At 42.8% G+C, this 26,376-nt stretch overlaps 3 pseudogenes; 1 reads left to right on the top strand and 2 right to left on the bottom strand.

The window, feature by feature from the left end:
- Positions 1-7,042: 7,042 nt before the first annotated feature.
- Positions 7,043-7,670, bottom strand: LOC127670987 (peptidyl-prolyl cis-trans isomerase FKBP3-like; annotated as a pseudogene).
- Positions 7,671-10,768: 3,098 nt separating this feature from the next.
- On the top strand, positions 10,769-11,577 carry LOC127670673 (sperm motility kinase X-like; annotated as a pseudogene).
- Positions 11,578-24,755: 13,178 nt separating this feature from the next.
- Positions 24,756-25,861, bottom strand: LOC127670672 (leucine-rich repeat-containing protein 58-like; annotated as a pseudogene).
- Between the last annotated feature and the right edge of the window lie 515 nt (positions 25,862-26,376).

Raw genomic sequence — 26,376 nt, 5'->3', positions numbered from 1 at the left:
ACAAACACTACCTCAGAGTAAAAGGCTGGAAAACAGCTACAGACTCATTCTGACAGAAGAAAACTTCCTAAGCAGAACACCAATGGCTCAGGTTCTGAGATCAATGATTGATTAAGGGAACTTCATGAAACTGCGAAGCTTTTGTAAGGCAAAGGACTCTGTCAGCAAGACAAAACAGTAGCCTACAGATTGGCAAAGGACCTTCACCAACCTTGACAGAGATGTCTTCCTCAAGAAGTTAAATAGCAACAACCCAAATTAACCCAGTTAATAAATGTGCCACAAAGCTAAACAGAGATTTCTCAACATAGAAATCTCAAATGGCTGAGCAGCTCATAAGGAAATGTTCAAAGTCCTTACTCACCAGGGAAATCTCAGCATAACTGAGATTCCATCTTACATGGGTAAGGATGGCTAAGATAAAAAACTCAAGTGGCGGGCGGCGGTGGCGGCGGCAGCGGCAGCAGTGCAGCAGTGGCTGGTACAGCTGAAGGGCCATCAGCAGTGGAACCAAGGCAACACAGGGTCCAGTTAGGCCCTGCGCCCACGACCACTGACCTTCGCTGACCAGCCGGGCGGCAAGCAGCTGCGGTTGTGCGGTGCCTTTCCTGCACGGAAGCCACTTCAGAACTCGGCCTCTCACCAGTCAGGAGAGGTGCATCCATCTTGGTTTCGGACTCCAGGGATCGGACAGACTGAGGTACACAAACATAATCCGAGGCCAACACCGCGGTGGTCTGAGCCCGACGGGCATTGGCCTGCACCCAGGCCCTGGGCTGGTCGGGGGGCCATCGGGGTGCCAACCCAGCCAGGAGGTTTTTTGCCCAGGCCTGCGCGCGCGCCACCATTTTGCCTGCAGGACGACAGAGAGCTCTGGCGGGCAGAGCTGTAAGAGGCATAGCCTGAGGGTAACAAAGCGGGGGTCTAGGCCCCAAAAGGCACAGGACTGACCCCAAGAACTGGGAGGCTTGGTGGGCCATCTGTGAGTCAACCCGCCCAGGAGGTTGTTAGCACAGTAGATTCTCCCAGCGCTTTTAGGGAGCGCGGGCATGCACGGCCGCCATCCTAGTCACCTGGCAGACCCAATTAACAGTCATAGCCCTAGGGGAACTTTGCTCGGACCTTGGCCTCCCAGGCTTTTGCCTGGACTCAGGGCCTGGGCAGCCAGGCTAACCTTGTGTGCGCCAGCCCGGTTGGGGGATCGGCTGCCCATCGGAGTGAGCGGAACACAGGGGAGGTCACAGCAGCATACACCGTCGGCACTCCCTGGGGGTACACACGGGCTCCATCTGGTCCACAGACACAATCTGGGGCAAGGCCTCAGGTGGAAGCCCTCAGCTCAACTCTCTCCGCTTCCGGATCCAGATCAGCCTGGGCGGCCGCACCACATCTCCAAGTCCTGCAAGAGGCTAGCTGGGCTTCCGGGCGGCCAGCTGGGAGAAGTCAGTGTGCTCCAGTGAATCCAGTGGGCCCCAGAGGGAGCCTTCGGGTGCCTGGTTTGGGATCTGAACAGCCTGGGCAGCAGCACCCTGTCTAAAAGCAGTGCAGGAGGTAAGCTGTGCACCAGAGGCCAACTGGGAAGGGGCACCTTGCACTGGTGAGTCCAGCACTGACAAGACAAACTCATACCAGTGAGAACTAGATGGCAAAAGGCAAACGCAGGAACGTCACTAACAGAAATCAAGGCAATATGGCAACATCTGAACCCAATTCTCCTCTACCAACATGTCCTGGATACCCCATCACACCAGTAAAACAAGATTTGGATTTAAAATCACTGGTCATGATGCTGGTATAGGAACACATGAAGGACATACTTAAAGAAATTCAGGAGAAAATGGATCAAAACTTAGAAGCCCTTGCAAGGGAAACACAAAAATCATTGAAAGAAATCCAGGAGAATACAAAAGCCAACAAGGAGGAAATGCAAAAAACACTTAAAGAAATACAGGAGAACTTTGGTCAACAGGCTGAGGTCATGAAAGAGGAAACACAAAAATCTCTTAAAGAAATACAGGAGAACTTTGGTCAACAGGCTGAGGTCATGAAAGAGGAAACACAAAAATCTCTTAAAGAATTACAGGAAAGCACAAACAAGCAAGTGAATCATCCAGGATCTAAAATCAGAAGTAGAAACAACTAAGAAAACTCAAAGGGAGACAACTTTGGAGATAGAAAGCCTTGGGAAGAAAGCAGGGGACAGAGATGCAAATATCAACAACAGAATACAAGAGATAGAAGAAATAATCCCAGATGCTGAAGATTCCATAGAAACCATGGACTCAACAGTTAAAGAAAATGCAAAATGCAAAAAGCTTGTCACCCAAAATATCCAGGAAATCCAGGACACAATGAGAAGACCAAACCTAAGGATTATAGGCATAGATGAGAGTGAAGATTTACAACTTAAAGGGACAGCAAATATCTTCAATAAAATTATGGAAGAAAACTTCCCTAACCTAAAGAGAGAGATGCCCATGAATATACAAGAAGCCTACAGAACTCCAAACAGACTGGACCAGAACAGAAATACTTCCCGTCACATAATAATCAAAACACCAAATGTTCTAAACAAAGAAAGAATACTAAAGGCGGTAAGAGAAAAAGGCCAAGGAACATATAAAGGAAGACCTATCAGAATCACAGCAGACTTTTCACCTGAGACTATGAAGGCTAGAAGGTCCTGGGCAGATCTCATGCAGACTCTAAGAGAACACAAATGCCAACCAAAACTACTATATCCAGCAAAACTCTCAATCACCATAGATGGAGAAACTAAGATATTTCATGACAAAACCAAGTTTACCCAATATCTATCCACAAACCCAGCCCTAAAAAGGATAATAGGAGGACAACACCAATACGAGGAGGGAAACTTCACCCTGGAAAAAGCAAGATAGTAACCTTTCATCAAACCCAAAAGAAGTTAAACATTCAAATTTAAAAAATAACGTCAAAAATGATAGGAAGTAACAATCACTATTCCTTAATATCTCTTAACATCAATGGACTTAATGCCCCAATAAAAAGACACAGACTAACTGACTGGATACGTAAACAGGACCCTACATTTTGCTGCTTACAGGAAACACACCTCAGGGTCAAAGACAAACACTACCTTAGAGTAAAAGGCTGGAAGACAATTTTACAAGCAAATGGTCTCAGGAAACAAGCTGGAGTAGCCATTTTAATATCAGATAAAATTGACTTTCAACCCAAAGTCATCAAAAGAGAATCTGAGGGACACTTCTTGCTGGTCAAAGGAAAAATACAAAAAGAAGAACTGTCAATCCTGAACATCTATGCCCCAAATGCAAGGGCACCCTCTTTCGTAAAAGAAACTTTATTAAAACTAAAAGCACACATTGCACCTAACACAATAATTGTGGGTGACTTCAACACTGCACTTTCCTCAATGGGCCGATCAGGAAATCAGAAACTAAACAGGGACACAATGAAACTAATTGAAGCTTTGGACCAATTAGATTTAACAGATATATATATAGAACATTCTATCCTAAAACAAAAGAATATACCTTTTTCTCAGCACCTCATGGTACCTTCTCCAAAATCGACCATATAATTGGTCACAAGACAGACCTCAACAAATATAAGAAGATCGAACTAATCCTATGCCTCCTATCTGATCACTATGGAGTAAAAGTGGTCTTCAATAGCAACAGAAACAACAGAAAACCCACATACACATGGAAATTGAACAATACTCTACTCAATGATACCTGGGTCAAGGAAGAAATAAAGAAATAAATTAAAGACTTTTTAGAACACAATGAAAATGAAAACACAACATACCCAAATCTATGGGACACAATGAAAGCAGTGCTAAGAGGAAAACTCATAGCCCTGAGTGCCTCCAAAAAGAAAATGGAGAGAGCATACATTACCAGCTTAATGACACACCTGAAAGCCCTAGAACAAAAAGAAGCTATTTCGCCCAGGAGGAGTAGAAGACAGGAAATCATCAAACTCAGGGCCGAAATCAATCAAGTAGAAACAAAGAGAACCATACAAAAAATCAACAAAACCAGGAGCTGGTTCTTTGAGAAAATCAACAAGATAGATAAACCCTTAGCCAGACTGACCAAAGGACACAGAGAAAGTATCCAAATTAACAAACTTAGAAATGAAAAGGGAGATATAACAACAGAAACTGAGGAAATCCAAAAAATCATCAGATCCTACTACAAGAGCCTGTACTCAACACAACTGGAGAATCTGGAGGAAATGGACAATTTCCTTGACAGACACCAAATACCAAAATTAAATCAGGACCAACTAGACCATCTAAACAGTCCCATAATGCCTAAAGAAATAGAAGGAGTCATAGAAAGTCTTCCAACCAAAAAAAGCACAGGACCAGATGGCTTCAGTGCAGAATTCTACCAGACCTTCAAAGAAGAGTTAACACCAATACTCTTCAAACTATTCCACAAAATAGAAACAGAAGGAACACTACCCAATTCCTTCTATGAAGCCACAATTACGCTGATACCAAAGCCACACAAAGATCCAACAAAGAAAGAGAACTTCAGACCAATTTCCCTTATGAACATTGATGCAAAAATACTCAATAAAATTCTTGCCAACCGAATCCAAGAACACATCAAAACGATCATCCACCATGATCAAGTAGGCTTTATCCCGGGAATGCAGGGTTGGTTCAATATACGGAAATCCATCAATACAATCCACTACATAAACAAACTCAAAGAACAAAACCACATGGTCATTTCATTGGATGCTGAAAAAGCATTTGACAAAATTCAGCATCCTTTCATGCTTAAAGCCTTGGAGAGAACAAGAATTCAAGGCCCATACCTAAACATAGTAAAAGCAATATACAGCAAACCGGTAGCCAGCATCAAACTAAATGGAGAGAAACTTGAAGCAATCCCACTGAAATCAGGGACCAGACAAGGCTGCCCCCTTTCTCCTTATCTTTTCAATATTGTACTTGAGGTACTAGCTCGGGCAATTTGACAACATAAGGAGGTCAAAGGGATACAAATTGGAAAGGAAGAAGTCAAACTATCATTATTTGCAGACGACATGATCGTCTACCTAAGTGACCAAAAGAACTCCACTAGAGAGCTCCTACAGCTGATAAACAACTTCAGCAAAGTGGCAGGTTATAAAATCAACTCAAGCAAATCAGTGGCCTTCCTATACTCAAAGGATAAGCAGGCTGAGAAAGAAATTAGGGAAATGACCCCCTTCACAAGAGCCACAAACAGTATAAAGTATCTTGGGGTGACTCTTACCAAACATGTGAAAGATCTGTATGACAAGAACTTCAAGACTCTGAAGAAGGAAATGGAAGAAGACCTCAAAAAATGGGAAAACCTCCCATGCTCATGGATCGGTAGAATCAATATAGTTAAAATGGACATTTTGCCTAAAGCACTATACAGATTCAATGCAATACCCATCAAAATCCCAACTCAATTCTTCACAGAGTTAGAAAGAGCAATTATCAAATTCATCTGGAACAACAAAAAACCCAGGATAGCTAAAACTAATCTCAGCAACAAAAGAAAATCTGGGGGAATCAGTATCCCTGACCTCAAGCAATACTACAGAGCAATAGTGTTAAAAACTGCATGGTATTGGTACAGTGACAGGCAGGAGGATCAATGGAACAGGATTGAAGATCCAGAAATGAACCCACACACCTATGACCACTTGATCCTCGACAAAGAGGCTGAAAACATCCAATGGAAAAAAGATAGCCTTTTCAACAAATGGTGCTGGTTCAACTGGAGGTCAGCATGCAGAAGAATGGGAATTGATCCATCCTTGTCTCCTTGTACTAAGCTCAAATCCAAATGGATCAAGGACCTCCACATAAAGCCAGACACTCTGAAGCTAATAGAAAAGAAACTGGGGAAGACCCTTGAGGACATCGGTACAGGGAGAAAGTTTCTGAACACAACACCAATAGCGTATGCTCTATGAGCAAGAATTGACAAATGGGACCTCATAAAATTACAAAGTTTCTGTAAGGCAAAGGTCACCATCAAGAGGACAAATCGGCAACCAACAAATTGGGAAAAGATCTTCACCAATCCTACATCAGATAGAGGGCTAATATCCAATATATATAAAGAACTCAAGAAGTTAGACTCCAGAAAACCGAACAACCCTATTAAAAAATGGGGTACAGAGTTAAACAAAGAATTCTCACCTGAAGAACTTCAGATGGCAGAGAAGCATCTTAAAAAATGCTCTACTTCATTAGTCATTAGGGAAATGCAAATCAAAGCAACCCTAATATTTCATCTTACACCAGTCAGAATGGCTAAGATTAAAAATTCAGGAGACAGCAGGTGTTGGAGAGGGTGTGGAGAAAGAGGAACACTCCTCCACTGCTGGTGGGGTTGCAAATTGGTACAAGCACTCTGGAAATCAGTCTGGCGGTTCCTCCGAAAACTGGGCACCTCACTTCCAGAAGATCCTGCTATACCACTCCTGGGCATATATCCAGAAGACTCCCCACCATATAATAAGGATACTTGATCTACTATGTTCATAGCAGCCCTATTTATAATTGCCAGATGCTGGAAAGGACCCAGGTATCCCTCAACAGAAGAGTGGATGCAAAAAATGTGGTATATCTACACAATGGAGTACTATTCAGCCATTAGAAACAATGAATTCATGAAATTCTTAGGCAAATGGATGGAGCTAGAGAATATCATACTAAGTGAGGTAACCCAGACTCAAAAGGTGAATCATGGTATGCACTCACTAATAAGTGGATATTAACCTAGAAAACTGGAATACCCAAAACATAATCCACACATCAAATGAGGTACAAGAAGAAAGGAGGAGTGGCCCCTGGTTCTGGAAAGACTCAGTGAAACAGTATTCAGCAAAACCAGAACGGGGAAGTGGGAAGGGGTGGGTGGGAGGACAGGGGAAGAGAAGGGGGCTTGCGGGACTTTCGGGGAGTGGGGGGGCTAGAAAAGGGGAAATCATTTGAAATGTAAATAAATTATATCGAATAATAAAAAAAAAGTGAGCTTGGAGTTTGGTGGAATTCTGGCATCGGGCTGTCCTTTCTTTCTGTACCGCCATTCTGGTTCAATCTCCAGTCGAGGCTTTTCTTCTTTATTCATAGTCAAGAGTGCTCCATCCTATCTTCTGTTAACCTTGCCTACTCCAACCTTAAAACTTAAAAGGCTTGGATTTTTCTTCTTTGACCTTGTTTGAATATTAGGATCAAAAACAGTTCCATCTGGGAGTGTCCCCATTTACCAGCAGTGAACAACATCTCGCTTTTTAGGAATGTTGGTTTTTATCTCCATTTTTTTTTAGAAGATTTTGTATATTTTGGTGGACCCTCCAGAGTCTCCTCAGACTTGGAATCTTTGGGTTTATCGTCACCAAGCTTCACGTTTCTCACCTGTTCAGACGCTTTACTTCCGATTTCAGCAATCTTGAGACACTTTCAAAAAGATGGTTATAGCACTAACCAAATGGTCCTCATTAGCAGTCTTAGTTACATTTTTTTATGTTTCCGTGTAATTTATGCTCTGTGAGAAACGAATCTGAACCAGGATCCTGCAGAAACTTGATGATGTCCTTCCTTCTTGGGCAGCTGCTCCCTGCTCCACGGTCCATGCACGCTGCGGAACAGCCTCAGCCATCTTCCCCCGCTGCTGCTGCTGCACTGTTTGCAAGTGTGTTGTGGAATATTTTTTAGTATTGTATCTTCTTTCTTAATTTCCTCCTTTTCATTTTTTTCTTTCCTCCTCCTCCTCCCCCTTCCTCTTCCTCCTCCTCTTCCTCCTCCTCCCCTTCCTCCTCCCCTTCCTCCTCCCCTTCCTCCTCCCTTTCCTCCTCCCCTTCCTCCTCCCTTTCCTCCTTCCCTTCCTCCTCCCCTTCCTCCTCCTCCCCTTCCTCCTCCTCCCCTTCCTCCTCCTCCCCTTCCTCCTCCTCCTCTTCCTCCTCCTCTTCTTCCTCTTCCCCCCTCCTCCAATCACATTGTGCCTAATGGCGGCTGCCCTGAGGACTGTATAAAATCCTGCTGCGTGGGTTGCACTTGGTCGTTCTCTCTCCATGTGCAGGGTGACCCATCATGTTAGAATGACAAATTCCTCTTGTTTTTTACATCGATTCCTGACTCTGAGTTTTTCATTCAGGAGATCCTGGTAAGCTAAGGCTCACCAGAGACTTACAGAACAACTAAGTTTGATTTTTTTTTCCTCAAATTTTCAGGTTTCACTAAATTAAAATATTTGATTTACTGATTTCTTTTATTAATGTTAGCACTTATAGGTATCTATTTACCTCATAGGACTACTTTAAGTATGTGACACTGATTATGTAATGTTGGAATTTTACGCTTTCACATTTTGAAAATCTTTTTCTTCATTAACATAATTATTCAGTAATGCTTTTTTTTATTTCCAGGAGTTTGTAAATTCCTTGGGGATTTATTTGTTGTTAGTTGTAAGCTTTATTACATTCTGCTCAGATTGTAGTGCCTGAGTTGTTAACGTTCCCTGTCCCCATTGCTGTGAGGTTACAGCTGAGAAGCCGCCAAGGCCACTGCATGTCCTTTTCTGCCTCAGCCTGTGACAACCGTGAGGTACATCAGCCTGTGACAACCGCGAGGTGCCTCAGCCTGTAACCACCATGAGGTACCTCAGCAGGAGCCACCACTGCGGTGCGCTTACTCTCCACCCTCTTCCTGCCATCAACATGAGGTGCCACAACAGGGGCTGCCATGGGGCAGTGTCCTTTCCACCTGTCCTGAAGAGCTCCATTACTGAGCCCTAGAACCTAAGCAAAAGCAACCTGTGGCCTGAAAGGACTTCCCAGCCTGGCCAATGGAGCAAATGTGGAAGAAACAGGGTGAAACAAATAAATACAAACACCAAAAAACAAAACTGAGTAATCACTAATCAAAAAACCCACTAGTTCCTGAGGGAAAAAAACCCACCAAACTCTGAGCTCCAGAAGATCAGGACATGACATTCCAGCAATCTTCACCTATTTCTAAGGGAAATATCTTCCATTAGAAATCTGTGCCTGCTAAGAATCCAGGACAAGCTTTGATTGCTTGGTTTTGGAGCAGAGAGCCCCTCTCCTGGATGCTTCCTCACCCCCAAATCTCCAAAATGAAGTTTGTTGTACTTTTATACATCTGGTTGGAAACACACACTCAAATGTGTGCACATACACACACACACACACACACACACACACACACACACACACGAGAGAGGGGGGGGAGAGAGATTCTCTTGTCCCCACCCCATCTAAAACATTCCTTTTGACATGAGACTAAAACCCTAGTGGGGGAACCCCAACATTCCCTCCAAACCCCTCATGCCATCAATCTAAATAAAGCTCTCCCTCCCTTAAGGTGTCTCTTGTCCAGTGCTTGCTCTCAGTGAAATGAACAGTAACAGACAGAGCACCTTGTAAGGAGTGAGAAAAATCACTGTGGGTTGTGCCAGCTCTGATTGGTCATTAATGCTCTGATGACACAGAGAGCCATTGTGAGGAATGACTAAGATCATATAGTGCACTGTCCGGGCTGTTTTGTGTCCTTCTGTGCAGAGAGCTGTTTGGTAGTGAACTGCAGGACTCGGTAGTTGGATCAGATTTGGACATCGGTGATTGTTTGGATTTCGACATTGAACATCAGCTACATGTCCACAGACTGAGTTCTTTCCTGCTGTTTCCGTAAACTCAGAGGTTTGGGTTTCTGTTTATGTGATTTGATTCATTTGGGAGCTTTGTTTACAGCTTTGCCTTCTTGTTGTTTGCTTGTTTGTTTAATTATTTTCATTTTGCTTTCTGGATTAACATCCATGTGTTTTCCTTCCTTTCCACTCCTTTCTCCTTCCTTTCTTCCTTTCTCTTTCCTTCTTCAGTTTGTTTTATTGTTCCTGGGAGACTGGATTTCTTTGTATGGCCTTGGCCAACCTGTAACTTTCTGTGTAGACCAGGGTAGCTTCAACCTCAAAGATTTGCCTGCCTCCGGAGTGCTGGGATGAAATGTGGGAAGAAACCTGAGCAGCGTCCCTCCCTGGCCAACATCCATATTTGTTTTCCTAACTTCTCTTTTGACTTTGTCACTGTCTGTTACTCTCTAGCTCATCCTGCCTCTTATCCTCCAGTCCGCTCAGAGTTCCCCTTCCCTTTAATTCAACCTCAAACCACCAGTATCCTGCATATAAGGAAAAAATTGTGGTATATATCTCTGTTGGACTAAGATGTTCTGTATATCAGAGTGACCTCAACATCCATTCCAGAAAAATACTGACAAATTTTCATTCTTATTCATAGGTGCTGTGTGACTTTTGCCCCCATCCCGTGTAGATACTGTGTCTACTGGGGCAAATTGCATCCCACACATTTCTGGGTAAAGCTATCTTGATGTTCAAGTGTGGCCTTTAGCTCAGTCCTTCATGATGGACGTCTTGGGTAAGCTTCTCAATGTTCTGCTCCTTTGAAATCGGGATCCCTGTTCTCCTGGCTAAAATTTTATCTTCCATCACCCTTGCTCTCTTTCTGCTCTGAGCCTTCTTCCTTCTTTCCATCCTCTGTGTTTGTCTTTGCTTTGTTCTGGTTTCCCTGTGTCCTTAGGCAGAGCCAGACTCGTCTATGGAAGTGTCTGTGTCTCTTAATCTCAGAATCTCTAGTAGTAACCTATCTTAGAAGGAATTCTGATCTGTTTTCCCTGCCATCTTTGCTTGCTGTAGCTCCTGGTGACCAAGAGAATGGAAGTGTGATGTCGGGGGACCTCGAGGCCAGTTGTCATGAAGGGAACCCCCTGGCACAGCATTACTATATCCTGGGCACCCTAGATAAAGGGTCTTTTGCAGAAGTCAAAGTGGCTCTCCACCTTAAGACCCGGACCATGGTAGCCATCAAGATATTGAAAAGGGGCACAAATATAGACTTCCTGGTCATCTCTGAGATAGATCTTGTGAAATCCCTGAACCATAGTCACATAATACAGTTGTTCCAGATATTTGAGACAAGGCAGAAAACATACCTGGTGATGGAATATGCAGCCCGGGGATCCCTGCTGAAACACATCAACAAGTGTGGGCATCTGGACGAGGAAGAGGCACGTAGGATATTTACAGAACTCTCTTTGGCCGTCAACTATATCCACAGTCAGAATATTGTCCACCGAGACATCAAGGCCGAGAACATCCTATTGGATTGGGAGGGGCATGTGAAACTTACTGACTTTGGCTTAGGCAAAAGACTGGCCTCTGGGGAAAAGTTCAAAGGATTTTGTGGCACACCACAATATTGTGCTCCTGAAGTGTTTGATCACAAACAATATGATGGCCTCCCAACTGACATCTGGAGTCTCGGTGTAGTATTATACTATTTAGTTATTGGCCACCTTCCCTTCCGAGAGACAGTGCACTCCAAGATAAAGCATCTGATCCTAGCTCGGAGCTGTTGGATCCCATATCACCTGTCTCCAGAGCTTCGAGACCTATTAAAGAGATTAATGACTATAGACCCCATAATGAGGCCATCCATTAAAGAAATATTGGTACACCCGTGGCTGTGCCATGATAAAGACCCATTGAGATCTTCAGAGGAAATCCCTAGAGAACCAGAATCCAACCTCACTTTTGACATGTTTCTTATGGGGTACAACATTAAAGATCTCAGGGAGGCTTTGAGGGAACGGAAGTACAATCATGATATGGCGACTTATTTGATTATAAAAAAGAAGTATACCACGCAGCCCCAATTTTATCACGATGGAGGGCAGGGCAGTACTCTGGACCCTACAAAAGCCCCCAACCCTCCCTGGCCTGTAAGGAAGGGAACCAGTGCCCGTACTCTTTCCACCTTCACTTTGCCCACTCTCTCTGAGCTGCCCGGATGTGGAAGGAAAGGCTGTAGGAGGAGGCATAGTGTACCTCCCAGCCTTTCTTCCCTTGAGAGTAGCTTTCTGGAGAACACCTCCCCACTCCAGGGGCTTATGCCTCATGTTGGAAAGAGTACATGCAGAGAGAAGGAGAGAAGCATCAATTCCACAAAATCATCATCAAGAAAAAGAAAGGCAACAACAACAACGCTAACCTCATCATCAGGAGCCCCATGGTCACTTTTCATATCCACACAATCCTCAACCTTTGAAAACACGCAAGATATGGCCCAAGAGAGCTCTAGTGCTACAGACACAAGTAGCAGCATGTCCTCCTGGGAGTCCAGAACCAGCAGCCCTTCCCCCAGTGAGGAGAACCAGGAAGAGAATATAGGCATCGAATCCTTACAAGACACCACCAGCTCATCCTCAAGGGAAACAGTTCATCAGGAGCAGCTCCGAAGGAGATCCCAGGGTGTGCCCAGAGTCCCACTGAGAAAGCGGGCCTGGAGGGACCTGAAGAAGAGGATTTCCAAAGCCTTAAGGAACTTGTGTTACTGCCTCCCAGTGAAAAATAACAAGGTCATGGCAGCCAACGAAGAGCGCTTCAGAGACACAGGCTGAAACAAGTAGGTGGGGTGTGATTGGAAAGGATGCACTCTCTAGTTCCTTCTTCCCTTAACATATTCCAGCATGCACATTGAAGGTATTGGTGACATTGAGTCTATCATGCCAGAGAGAAAAATCCCATCCTGTTCTTCCTCCTCCTAAGACTATACCCTTCCTCCAAAACTTGAGCTACATGTAGACAGCAGAGGATAGTGGCCTAATGCTAGGCAAAGATGCTGGAAAAGTGTGAAGGGATGAATGGAGCACTTGGGAGGAATCAGCCTGAGGTCCCATGCCATCACAGGGCCAGCACAGCCAAGCATAAGTTCTGCAGGTTTCTAAGATTTCTTCTGTCTGTTTCAAGGTCTGTCAGAGGCCCTGTGGTCCCTGGAGGATGATACCAGAGAGTGGAGAGGAGTCTGCTGAGGGTGCAGAGAGGAGCAGGGAGGACAGAGCGAGACAGGAATTTCAGGTGGCTGTATGGCAGAGAGAGGATCTTTCTATAGTGCAGGCTTAAATTAGAGGCAAAATGTTATTTTCCCCTGAAGTCTGAAGGAAGATTCTGAGATGTTCTGAATGATTTTCCTCCTGCCCATCCCCTGTAGGGAGTTCCACACTGGGCAGCAGTCCCAGGATAGCTGTGGCCCAGTGAGTTAATCTTCACAGCACTCAGAAGTACAATATGGTGGTCCCTGGCTATTGCTCCCTCCTGGAACATGCCCTTTCTTTGCCTCCCCTAGGTGCTGTGCTGTTACGGTGTCACTCTGCAGTCCCATCCCTGGTCACTGCTTTTGCCTTGAGGAACATTATGTGGCTGCTTGCGCACTAGCCCTGCCTTGTAATAAAAATGGGCTGGGTCCTCTGGACATTGGACACTTAAGAGGTCATTGCGTGTCCTCCTGGTTACTAATATTACAAAGCAGTCCCTTTTTGATTCTAGAGGCTACTTGACCAGTCTTTGTGCAATAAATATATGGCCTCTACCCCATGAGTTTTAGCTGACCAAAGGAACTTGAGTTACCCTTAGGTCCAGTACGCATTCAGTGTTTAAGATACCAAGCATCTGAGTGTGTGTAGCATTTACTTGTATCCTAGGTTTTGGGTCTGTCCTAGAGTGGCCTTTTGTGGCCTAAATACTAGGTTTGCCCTAGTACCAGCGTACAGTAAATCTGGGTCTTGAGACCGTCTCAAGACCAGCATGATGATGGGGCACTCAGATCTGGGCCTTGCTTCCACTTAGCAGAGAACTGGGCTCACTTGTGGAGCTGTATGCAAGATGACCTCTTAGGTACTGGAGACCTTGTGTGTGTGTGTGTGTGTGTGTGTGTGTGTGTGTGTGTGTGTGTGTGTGTGTACCTTCCTTTGGTTTATCTCCTGTGCAACTTTTTATTTGCTGTGTTTTCTTTGGTGTTGTTAACCTGCTCAGAATGGATTTTTCCTTCTAGTATCTTCTTTGGGCTGGATTTGTAGATGTTATTTAGTGTCTTTTCCCACAGAATATCTTATTTTCTCCATCTCTGTTGATTGAGAGGTTTGCTGGATATCATAGTCTGGAATGACGTATCTGGTGTCTTAAAGTCTGTAAGTCAGCTTTCTAGGTCTTTCTGGGTTTTAGAGTATCTGTTGAGAATTCTGGTGAAATTTAAACACATTTGCCTTCATATGTTACTTTCCCTCTTTCCCTTTCTGCTTTAAATATTTTTTCCTATGTATAGTTTTTTAATAATATATACATATATACATATATAATATATACATAAGTACCTATACATATATATTTGATTATCTTTTGGTGGAAGATCTTTTCTGGCTCAATCTATGTGGTGTTTTGTAAGCTACATGTACATTTATAGATATCTCTTTAGTTTAGGGAAATTTTCCTCTATAATTTTACTGAAGTTATTTCCTGACACCTTGACCTGGGAATATTTTTTCTATTGCTATTATTCTGAGGTTTGGTCTTTTCTTTCTTTTTAATTTTTTTAATAAAATTTTACATTCCATATTTTATTCCCCCTCCCATCCACCCTCCCGACTATTCCACATCCCAACTCCTCCCTACCCTCTCTCTCCACAGGATTTTCCAAACTCTCATCCCACCCCACCTGACCTCTAAACTTCCTTGGGCCTCCAGTCTCTTGAGGGTTAAGTGCATCATCTCTGATTGAACACAGATCCAGCAGTCCTCTGCTGTACATTTGTTGGGAGCCTCATATCAACTGATGTATGCTCCCTGTTTGGTGGTCCAGTGTTTGACAGAGTTCAGGGGTCCAAGTTAATTGAGACTGCTGATCCTCCTACAGAGTTGCCCTCCTCCTCAGCCCTAGTTCAACCACAGGAATATTGTTTTCCTTGAATTTTGTTTCTGTTCTGATCTTCTGTCCTGGGTTGCCTGCAGTTCTGGTGATCAGTCAGACTTCAGGTCCAGTGTGGTCTCTTTTCTAAGATTTTTTGGCCTGGACAACCTCTTGGATTTGGATTTGGGGAACCACCATCACCTCTTGATCCCTAGAACTGGCATGACCTCTGGGAATGTAAAGATCTTCTAGCAACATTGTAGTGTCTAATATGGTTGCCCAGAAGATGGGATATAATTTATGGCTTTTGGGTACACTTTAAGGGGATCTAGTATGCAGGGGACCATGTCTTACCTTGGGTCCCTAGTGCCCACATGGCCTCTGGGAAAGCTTCCAGAGTCATGGAACAGAATATAGAACCCAGAGCATTGGGTGCCTTTTGGTGATGTTAGGCCTACTTTAAAGGGAAATTGTGGGCATTAGGTGTGGTCTTACATAGGGTCCCTGGCAATTAAATGGCCTCTGGGAAGGCAACCAGAACTCAACAAGTCTTCTGAAGAAAAACATTTAATTGGGGCTTGTTTATAGTTCAGTGTTATAGTCTATTATCATCATATTGGGAAGCATGGTGGAATACAGGTAGACATAATGTTGAAGAGATAGCTAAGAGTTCTACAACTGAATTGGCAAGCTCCTGAGAAAGAGACATTGGACCTGGCTTGAGTATTTGGAAAGTCAAGGCCCATTCCCAGTGACACAATTTCTCCAACAGGGCCACACTTACTCCAACAAGGCCACACCTCCTAAAAGTGTCACTCCCTGTGCCACTTTAGTGCCATTTTCACTCAAACTACTACATTCTACTCCATTGCATCAATAGTCCATCATCATCATGCAAAAATCATTTAGTCTTACTTAGAATGTCCCCATTGTCTATCACAGGAACAGCTTCGTTTGAAAGCAAAGTCTTGTCTGAGTCTCATGCAATCTCACTGTAATCCCCTGTAAAATCACAATGAAGAAGCAAGTCACATACTTTCAAAAAATAATGGCAGGGGATATATACATTACCATTCCCAAAGGGTATAAAGAGGATGTAATGAGGAAATACTGGGCCAAGGGAGACTAAAAACCAGCTGAACAGACTCCAAACTCTGCATCTTCATGTATGATGTCAAAACACTCTTCAGATCTCCAACTCCTTTCATACTTGTTGAGTGCAACACACTATTTTTCTTGGGGTGATTCGGCCCTGTGTTAGCAGCTTTCCTCAGCAGAGATCCCAGGGCTCTGGCATCTCTAACATCTTGGGGTCTCCAAGGCAATCCAGGCTTCACCTTCACAGGTTCATGCAATGGCCTCTCTTGATCTCTATGCAGGGTCACCCCTAACATGTCTGACCTCTGAGAATTCTCTTCAACACGGAGGGAGATTTCACAACCTCTTTCTTGTAACCTTGACTCTGACATGACCACAAGGTCAAGGCTGCCAAGTTTTGTTTCTTGTTGTGCTGGAAAATAACACCCTTATTAAAACATTCTTATTTTTCAAATACATTTTTCACCAGCTTTCTGTTTTCAATGGTTTTCTTCAGTGCCTAAGGTTGAACGGCTTAGAAATTCCTCTGAAAAAACATGGTGGCTTTGAACTCTGAAGTCTACTTGTCTCTGCCTCCCTAGTGCTAGTATTAAGGTATGAATCGGGCCTTTTCATGAGTTGGAAGCTTGGCTGGGTCTTGTCTTACCTTGATGTCAATCATTCCTTGTATTTCATCTAGCATCAGACACTTCTTTAAATTTTTTTAAATGTCCTTGAGTACAGGATTTAGTTGCTTTAAATGTCCTGGTGCTCTCTTTTTCAGACGGTACATTTTGTATTTTTCCTAGTTCAGATTGTTCCTTTTCACTATAAAACTGCATAAGTCAGACCAAAAAGAACCACATGACACAGTCAATGCTAGGCTGCTTTAAGTGTCCTCTGTCAAAACTTTTAATGCATATTATGTTCAATCTAGCCTCAGATTGATCTTAACATAATTGTAGAAAGCAGCAATGCTCTTAGCCAAAATATCACAAGAATATTTTTCTAGGCACCATACTAATAATATTCTTCCCTGAATCTTCTCTAACTGAGCCCTCACAGTTTAAATAACACCAAGCATCACAGTCTTCCATGATCCTACTACTATAACCCAATAAACCCTGCTTGAATTGTCCATCTGCACTTTAGTTCGAAGTCTGAAAGTCTTCTGTATTCCTCCAGATGAAAGCATGGTCCGTCCGATCTTGGCAACACCACAGGCCATGGCACCAGTTTCCATCTTAGTGTTTGATTGCTGTGAAGAGGAACCATAACCATTGCAACTCTTAAAATGGAGAATACTGAATTGGGGCTGGGTTGTATTTCAGAGGTGAAATACAACCATTATTATTATGACAGGAGACATGGTGGTATACAGGCAGACATGGTACTGCAGAGTTAACTGAGAAATCTACATCTGGATTGGAAGGGAGAAGGAAGAGAGAGGGACCCTGAGCCTGGGTTGAGCATTTGAAACCTCGAGGCCCACCCTCAGTCACATACATCCTCCAACATGTCCTATGTGCTCCAGCAAAGTCACACCACTTAATCGTGCCAATCTCTGTGAGTGTATGGAGGGCGTTTTCATTCAAACCACCACAATCCTATTTTAGAAAAGTAATTTTTGTCTTCTTCCTCCTCTTTGTCCTCATCCTCCTTTTCCATTTCTTCCTCTTTCTATCTTTCTGCTACCAACCAAAGATTATGAATGCATTTTTGTGTACTCTGGCCTTTTCCACACGTTATCTTTAGCCTTACATAGACTGCCTACACGACTGCCTGGTGACCTCCACTGTGACAGGAGTGGCTTCCTTTGTCCTCTTCATTCCCTTGTGTTGGCTCCTAACGTTTACTGCTAGCCTGTCATGGTTTTCTCACAATACTTGAAAAAAAGTTCAAGAGCGTCATTCAAGAGTTTTACAATATTATTTTATTCATTTAACTAAAACCTCAAGAAAAAAGAAACTCTGATATTGCTAGTAACACCATTAAAGCATTAGCCTAAGTAAGCCTTCTTTCCATGTCCTTCATTTATATAAAAAAGAATACTTGACCTATTGTCATCATTTATTATCAAACTCTGTCAAGTAAATGTCTCTACATGTGAAAAGATACCCAACCCTTCACATGTTATTTTTACAAACACTCATCATTACTGTATTAGTAAAAGTACATACTATTTACATTTTTACATTTAGTTGTGTCCATGTGTGTGTGTGTGTTTGTGTGTGTGCACATGTGCGTGTGTGTACATGTGTACGTGTGTGTATGCTTATATGAGGTTTATGTGCAATGAGTGTTGCCAGGAGTCCTGAAGAGCACATATGATCTCTTAAACTGATGGCACAGGTGGTTGTGAGTCAACATGTGTTGCTTAGACCCAAACCAGGACTTTCTTAATACCAGGAAGCACTGCACCATCTGTCTATCACTATTGTCTTACTGAGGGTGGTAGAGCTTCAAATTTATATATATATATATATATATATATATATATATATATATATATATATATATATATATACATTGCTTGCACATGTTATTTACACAAATTGGAGAGTGTTAGTTATGAGAAATCCATGTGTGTATCTACTGAAATTTAACTATAACAACCCTTCTACTTCTTTCTTCCGACCCTGTCCTCATCCGTAGAAGGGCCCTGTCATTTTTTTTTTAAATACATCAGTATCAATTTTCCAATGTATATGATTTATCACAAGAGTTTATATTTTAACTCTTATGGTTCATAAGTTTGTGGTGGTGTACCTTTTTAGGACAGCAAAATAAAAACTTTCCAATACAGGAAACAATGAAAACCTTAAGAATACATGCAATTCAACTGACCTTTGTATAAAGCCATGCGTTTGTCAGTGCTCCCCCAATCATAAGGATTCTTGACTCTATAAAAGATTCTTTTTCCTATAAAGACATTCAACCATGAATGAAAAGATTAATATGAAAAGACAAAGTTAGTATCACCCATAATATCATGACAATTTATACCAACTTTGCTGTCCTTTGAAGCAAAAGAAAATAGTTACTTGTGTTACGACATGCAGAGAGAAACAGCAAGTTCTTTTTCCTTTTGCCAATTCCATAAGAATTAGCTCCTCTTGGCACAAAACACTTAATGGAAATTATGACTTGAGTCCTTATAAGATGGCGCAGACCTTGTAAAGGAGATGCTTTGGTGTCCAGGTGGTCACAAAAGAGACCGAAACAAAAACAAGCTCTCCCAGGACCTGCTATGGAGATGTAAGTCATGACTCAAAGCACTGTGCCTGTGGTAAACTCATTGGAGGGAGGTTACATTTAGGTATTCTAAGGAAGAACCAGGCATGACAAGTTCCCTTGCTGTTGTCCATATGATGCTCTCTGTACAGCCCTGAATGCCAACCCAGGATTCTGGCTCTGCAGATGTTGGAGATATGCTGTGACAACAGTCTTTATCTCCAAGGGCTTGTGTGTCAACATTAGCATAGGATTCCAAACCAGTCAGTTTATGGGATAATCCATAACAAGCATGCCCTGATGTTTCAAACTTTTCTGAGTATAAAGATTCCAACAAGGTAGTGCCAGAAGAAAGTGCAGACCATGCATCCATCATGTGTTTAGCTGCTTAACTGTACCTCAGCACTCACTAAGCAACACTGTGGGAGGCTTACAATTTGTTTTCTCTGCGTGATTGCCAGTATTTCACCTTCTGTCACACAGAAACAAATTCCCTCTTCCCTAGAACCCAACCAGCTCTGCAACTGATACACTCAGACTTCTGCAGGACCTTGAAACACACAGCTATTCCTGACGGGGCAGAGGCCAGGTCTCCATTCACACCTTGTTCACTGCAGAACCTTAAAACCCACACCATTCTAATAGGACATGAAATTCATTCCAACAGGTCTCCATTCACACCTTGTTCACTGCAGAACATTAAAACCCACACCGTTCTAATAGGACATGAAATTCATTCCAACTCACTTTGTGTCTTCAGAAATTCACCTTCATAATCCCCATCTTCTGCTTAGAAAACGAAGGCTCCCTTTGCCCTTCTGCCACCTCCAGCTAGAGTGCGTTTCTGTCAGCAGTGATGGCAGAAGTCTTTGCAACTGCCTCCTGTACAGTGGCTATGGGCAGAAATGTGTACCACGAGCTATTCTGTCCTGCAACCAGGGTGCAACGTCTCTGGTGAAGTATTTAGCAGGGCATAGCACGAGGACAGGACACAAAGGCCTCTGGGTGGAACAGTTAACTGGGTGTAGCACAAAGGAGCAAAGGCCTCTGGGTAAAACAGTTGGTAGGTGTTTCTGTTTCTAGGTGGTGGAGATCTCTGGGAGGATCTCAGCAGTTGGTCTCTGTGGGCTTTTTGCCAAAGGTTAGAAGGGATTAAATATAAGGATTAAAAATATTTAACTGCATCCTTAATACAAGTACTCATTGTCTGGGTCTTTCAGTTTTGTATGTACCAGAACTTCAGGCATTTGTCACATTGATTTAAAAAAAACTCTATCTTCAGTTATTTCCCACATGTACACATTACAGTTAGATAAGGTTCATTTGTTTCTCCTGCCTCCAACTGCAAAAGGGCATTTTGTTGTTAACCAGGTGAAGTGAATGCTGTCCCCTGTGTCTTATTGCATCTTCAATTAGCCACAACTTTGCCCTCCTGCTTTTTACTAGAAATACGTTGGATCTCTTTGAAGTAGGTTACCTATGTTTTATAGATGTTATTTCCTGAAAGATATTGCCATATCTTTCTTTAATGTCTGAATATTTATTTATTTATTTTTACTGAATATAGTCTTCATTTACTTTTCTTTTTTCTTTTTTTTATTTAATATTTTTATTTTCTATATACTTTGTTTACATTTCAAATGATTTCCCCTTTCCCAGATCCCCTTCCCCATATGTCCCATAAACCTTTTCTCTCCACCCATTCTCCAATCACCTTCCTCCTTTTTCTCTGTCCTTATATTCCCCTCCAATGCTGGATCAATCCTTTCCAGGATCAGAACCCTCTCTATACTTCTTCATGGGAGTCATTTGTTATGCGATTTGTGCCTTCCAAATTCAGAGCTTCTGGGCTAATTAATATCCACTTATCAGAGAATGCATTCCATGTGTATTCTTTTGTGATTGGGTTACCTCACTTAGGATATTTTCCAGATCAAACAATTTGCCTAAAAATTTTGTGAATTCATTGTTTCTAATTTCTGAGTAGTATTCCATTGTGTAAATATACCACATTTTCTGTATCCATTCTCCCTTTGAGGGACATCTGGGTTCTTTCCAGGTTCTGGCTATTATAAATAAGGCTGCTATGAACATAATGGAGCATGTGTCTTTATTGCATGCTGGGGAATCCTTTGGGTATATGCCCAGGTTATAAAATCAACTCAAGCAAATCAGTAGCCTTCCTATATTCAAAGGATAAACAGGCTGAGAAAGAATTAGGGAACTGACACCCTTCACAATAGCCACAAACAGTATAAAGTACCTTGGGTTGACTCTTACCAAACATGTGAAAGAACTATATGACAAGAACTTCAAGACTCTGAAGAAGGAAATGGAAGAAGACCTCAAAAAATGGAAAAACCTCCCATGCTCATGGATCACCAGGATTAATATAGTTAAAATGGCCATTTTGTCAAAAGCAATATAAAAATTCAATGCAATACCCATCAAAATCCCAACTCAATTTTTCATAGAGTTAGAAAGACCAATTCTCAAATTCATCTGGAATAACAAAACCCCAGGATAGCTAAAACTATTCTCAACAACAAAAGAAATTCTGGGGGAATCAGTATCCCTGACCTCAAGCAATACTACCGCGCAATAGTGTTAAAAACTGCATGGTATTGGTACAGTGACAGGCAGGCATCAATGGAACAGGATTGAAGATCCAGAAATGAACCCACACACCTATGGCCGCTTGATCCTCGACAAAGGGGCTGAAAACATCCAATGGAAAAAAAGATAGCCTCTTCAAAAAATGGTGCTAGTTCAACTGGAGGTCAGCATGCAGAAGAATGGGAATTGATCCATGCTTGTCTCCTTGTATTTAGCTCAACTCCAAATGGATCAAGGACCTCCACATAAAGCCAGACACTCTGAAGCTAATAGAAAAGAAACTGGGGAAGACTCTTGAGGACATCGGTACAGGGGGAAAGTTCCTGAACAGAACACCAGTAGTGTATGCTCTAAGATCAAGAATTGACAAATGGGACCTCATAAAATTACAAAGTTTCTGTAAAGCAAAGGACACCATCAAAAGTACAAATCTGCAACCAACAAATTGGGAAAAGATCTTCACCAACCCTACATCAGATAGAGGGCTAATATCCAATATATACAAAGAACTCAAGAAGACCCCATAAAACCAAATAACCCTATTAAAAATGGGGTCCAGAGTTGAATTCTCACCTGAAGAACTTCGGATGGCAGAGAAACATCTTAAAAAATGCTCAAATTCATGAGTCATCAGAGAAATGCAAATCAAAACAACCCTGAGATTTCACCTTACACCAGTCAGAATGGCTAAGATTAAAAACTCAGGAGACAGCAGGTGTTGGTGAGGATGTGGATAAAGAGGAACACTCCTCCACTGCTGGTGGGCTTGCAAATTGGTACAACCACTATGGAAATCAGTCTGGCAGATCCTCAGAAAACTGGGCATGTCACTTCCGAAAGATCCTGCTATACCACTCCTGGGCATATACCCAGAGGATTCCCCAGCATGTAATAAGGATATATGTTCCACTATGTTCATAGCAGCCCTATTTATAATAGCCAGAAGCTGGAAAGAACCCAGGTATCCCTGAACAGAAGAATGGATGCAAAAAATGTGGTATATATATACAATGGAGTACTATTCAGCCATTAGAAACAATGAATTCATGAAATTCTTAGGCAAATGGATGGAGCTAGAGAACATCACACTAAGTGAGGTAACCCAGTCTCAAAAGATCAGTCATGGTATGCACTCACTAATAAGTGGATATTAGCCTGGAAAACTGGAATACCCAGAACATAATCCACACATCAAATGAGGTACAAGAAGAATGGAGGAGTGGCCACTGGTTCTGGAAAGACTCAGTGTAGCAGTATAAGGCAAAACCAGAACAGGGAAGTGGGAAGGGGTGGGTGGGAGAACAGGGGAGGGAAGGAGGCTTATGTGACTTTCAGGGAGTGGGGGACCAGAAAAGAGGAAATCATTTGAAATATAAATAAAAAATATATCGAATAAAATAAAAATAAAAATAAAGAAATGTAATATGCAAGGATTCTGAATACAGTTGGCTTCTAATAAAGCACTCTTCAAGAGATCACCTGATGTCCCACTGCAATCTGAAACTGCTTTTGGCACTTACCAACTAGACTTCCTGTTATAGGTTGGTTAATGATCAGCAGTGACAGTTTCATGCCTTTTAATGTTAGCTTATACTTTTAGTATTTTATTCCTAATCAACTAGTTAGTAAAATTTATTAATTTCCGATGACAACACTTTGTGTTACTATTTTTCTTCCCCACCTTAGGGATACAATGTATTTAATGTTCTCTCAATGCTTTCTTCGGTGTTCAGTGGTTGCTGGCTCTGTGAACTCCTCTACTGAGGACCAACATAATAGGCTCTGCTTCACTCTGACTTATGTAATTGTAGTTTTTCTTTTAAATGTAGAGGAAATCTTGGCTTAGTAAACAAGAGAAACAAAGGAGAAACACGTGGTTGTTAAAATAATCTCCCTTCCACCTTGAGACAAGTTTTCATGTATGTAGCCCAGGCTGGCCTCAAATGAACTATGGAGCCTAGGTTAACTATGAAGTACTGTTCTTCTGCCTCTACCTCCCAAGTGCAGGTCTCAAGGTGTGCACAACTATGCCCGACTTTTCCTCATTTAGTCCGATGTTGTAAAGAAGGTTCTTAGACTACTTAGCAGTTCTTAGACTACTTGTTATCTAGATATTTTGGGGGGTCCAAACCTATTATTCTGCCTCTTGGTGAATACACAGATCAAGACTTTAGCCTCTCATTAAGTGTAAAAGACATTTATTTAGAAGAGATCATTGCAGTTAACACAAAGTTAAGATGGCCATGGAAGCAGATGGTGGTGTACACCTATAATATCAGCAACTAGGGAGGCAGAGGACCCCTAGAATTGCCACCTGGAAGATGTCCCATCTGGGAGTTCTTCCAGGGAGATCTCTTAGTTCCAGGTCAGTCCATTCTACAGAGTTCCAGGCCCTCAGAACTCAGGTATTATGTATACAATTATTCAGCTAGTTAAAGTATATTTCCAAGTGTTTTGCACAGTGTCAGGTTGTAGGTTGCTCTGAAATAATTTCTACAATAAGCTTCCATAATCTTGCCAGGATTAATGAACTGCTAGTTTATATAAAGTTAGTAACAATCACACAAGACAAGAGCTGGTTTAAATATATTAAAATTTATAGGCCTTACTGTCCAGTTAGTTGTTTAGACAGGCTTTCAACAGTCCAGGGGTAACACAAGGAGAAGGTTCATTTTATTTGTGTATAGTGTTCAGCATAAACCAGCCCTGGTAAGAGGACTGTGATGATTTCTTTAATCAACTCAGCTGTCTGAGGTTGATCTGGCTGATTGCAAACATGACTGCTCTTCAGAATGAACCATGCTGCTAGTGTTTCTTCAAAGACTTACATGAAAATTGTGGTCAATCAGCTTAATTTTGAACTGCCATTGATAATAAATTACACTCAAAGAGTCTAAACTCGGGACCGGACTCACTCCTGCTAAATGTGAAGATAAAATGCAAAACCTTTCTTTCACACCATGGCAAAGTCTTACATGGACATTCAAGACGAAAAACGCTCAGGTCTCCAATCAACTTCAAGACCGGTTTCTTTTTAAGTCACTTCAGCTCCGTGATTTATCAATACCCACTGCTCCCCAACCATGAAGAACTTTCTGCATTCTGTGTGCACTGGCTTCATCTTCTGAGTCAGACTCACTCTGGGATGTGGAGTTGTGTGAGGCAGAGTGCAGTGGGAGGAGCATTCTGGAGCACGCAGTGCATGAGGGAAGACAGTACTTCCCACAGAAACCCACAAACTTAATTTGTCTGACACCACAGTCGAAATAGACTCCACCACACTTTGGGTTTTGGACAATTGTTGGCTGAACCCAAGTATCTATGAAGACTCCCAGGAAGTCCATCGTGTGTAAAAAATACTTCGATTCTTAATGGTCCTTGAGGCTAATTCCAGAAGAGCTGTATGGTCATGTAAAATCTCTAACAAAACAACCAACCAATGGGTTTCCTCGTAAACTCAACATTTCCAGGGAATAAGATTACGGATCTCTCGAGGCAGGTATGTCACCAAGTTATGAAAACTGAGGATCGAAGCGAATGCAGCGGTGATTGCTGAGTAGGCACACTTTGGATCTTGTCACACAGCACCTAGTAACTCAGAAGGCAGATTTGCTAATTCTTCTGGTGGGATTTCTTCAATGACGTTTACTCCAAGGTATAAATATTCTAAACTCTGCAAATTCTCCATCTCTGCCGGGATGCTCTGCAGCTAATTGCCTCCCAGCCCAGGCTGAAGGTCTGAGCACATGCAACTCCAGCAGCAAGGCAGGAAGCTCCTGGAAGTGGTTGCCACTGAGGATGAGCATCTGGAGGCTGCAGCAGAGCAGCAACTGGGCCAGGCAGGCCCTTGGACGGTGAGCCTGGGCAGCCCAGCCGGTTGTTCCTGGCCAGCAGCATGCCCTGGCTGCTCAGTGTCAGCAGCTCAGGTCCCAGCGCTGGGAGCTCATTGCCACTCATGTCCAGGAGCCAGAGGAGGAAGCCACCGCCCAGCGCTCCCATGGCAGTGACCAGCAGCAGCAGCCACAGCAGCGCCTCCTGCGAGCCACGCCACTCCTCAGTGTGTGCCTCCAGCTCAGACTCCAGGGCCTCCGCCCCAGACGCTGTGGACAGACCAGTTGAGTTTGGCCTCCCTGAGCCCGGTGTCCTCCATCCAGCGGGATCCTAGGACGCCTGATGAGGCAGTGCATCCCGGAACCTGAAGGGTTCCAGCCCATCAGAAGTGGTGCAGCATGGCCCTGCCCAGGCTCTCACCCCTGATGCCAGCCGAGTCAAGCCTCAACCTTCTTCTTTACTCTTTGTCTAATATCCACTTACAAGTAATTATATACAGTTGTAGATTTGGTTTATTGCTAATATTATCTTAACGGGGTTCCCAAATTATAGGAGAATTTGCATGTCTAAGTGTGAGACACTGTCCTTCCTCCCAGGTTGTGCTAAATGCTAAATAAATTTGCTGGTAGCAAATGACTGGACAGGGAGACAGAGGTGGGACTTTCAATTTCTCAGACAGTAGTAGATCATGAAAGAAGGAAGTTTTAGAATTACCATGCTGGGGAATCAGAGGATGGAAAGGTCTCCCATTCTCATGGATTGATAGGTTTAATACAGTAAAAATGGGCATCTTACTAAAAGAAATCTACTGATTCAATGCAATCCCCATAAAAA

The sequence above is a fragment of the Apodemus sylvaticus genome, chromosome 20 (genome assembly GCF_947179515.1).
Source record: "Apodemus sylvaticus chromosome 20, mApoSyl1.1, whole genome shotgun sequence".
Taxonomy (NCBI): domain Eukaryota; kingdom Metazoa; phylum Chordata; class Mammalia; order Rodentia; family Muridae; genus Apodemus; species Apodemus sylvaticus.
Note: the sequence above shows the minus strand (reverse complement) of the source record. Positions and strands in the feature narration are given on the sequence as shown.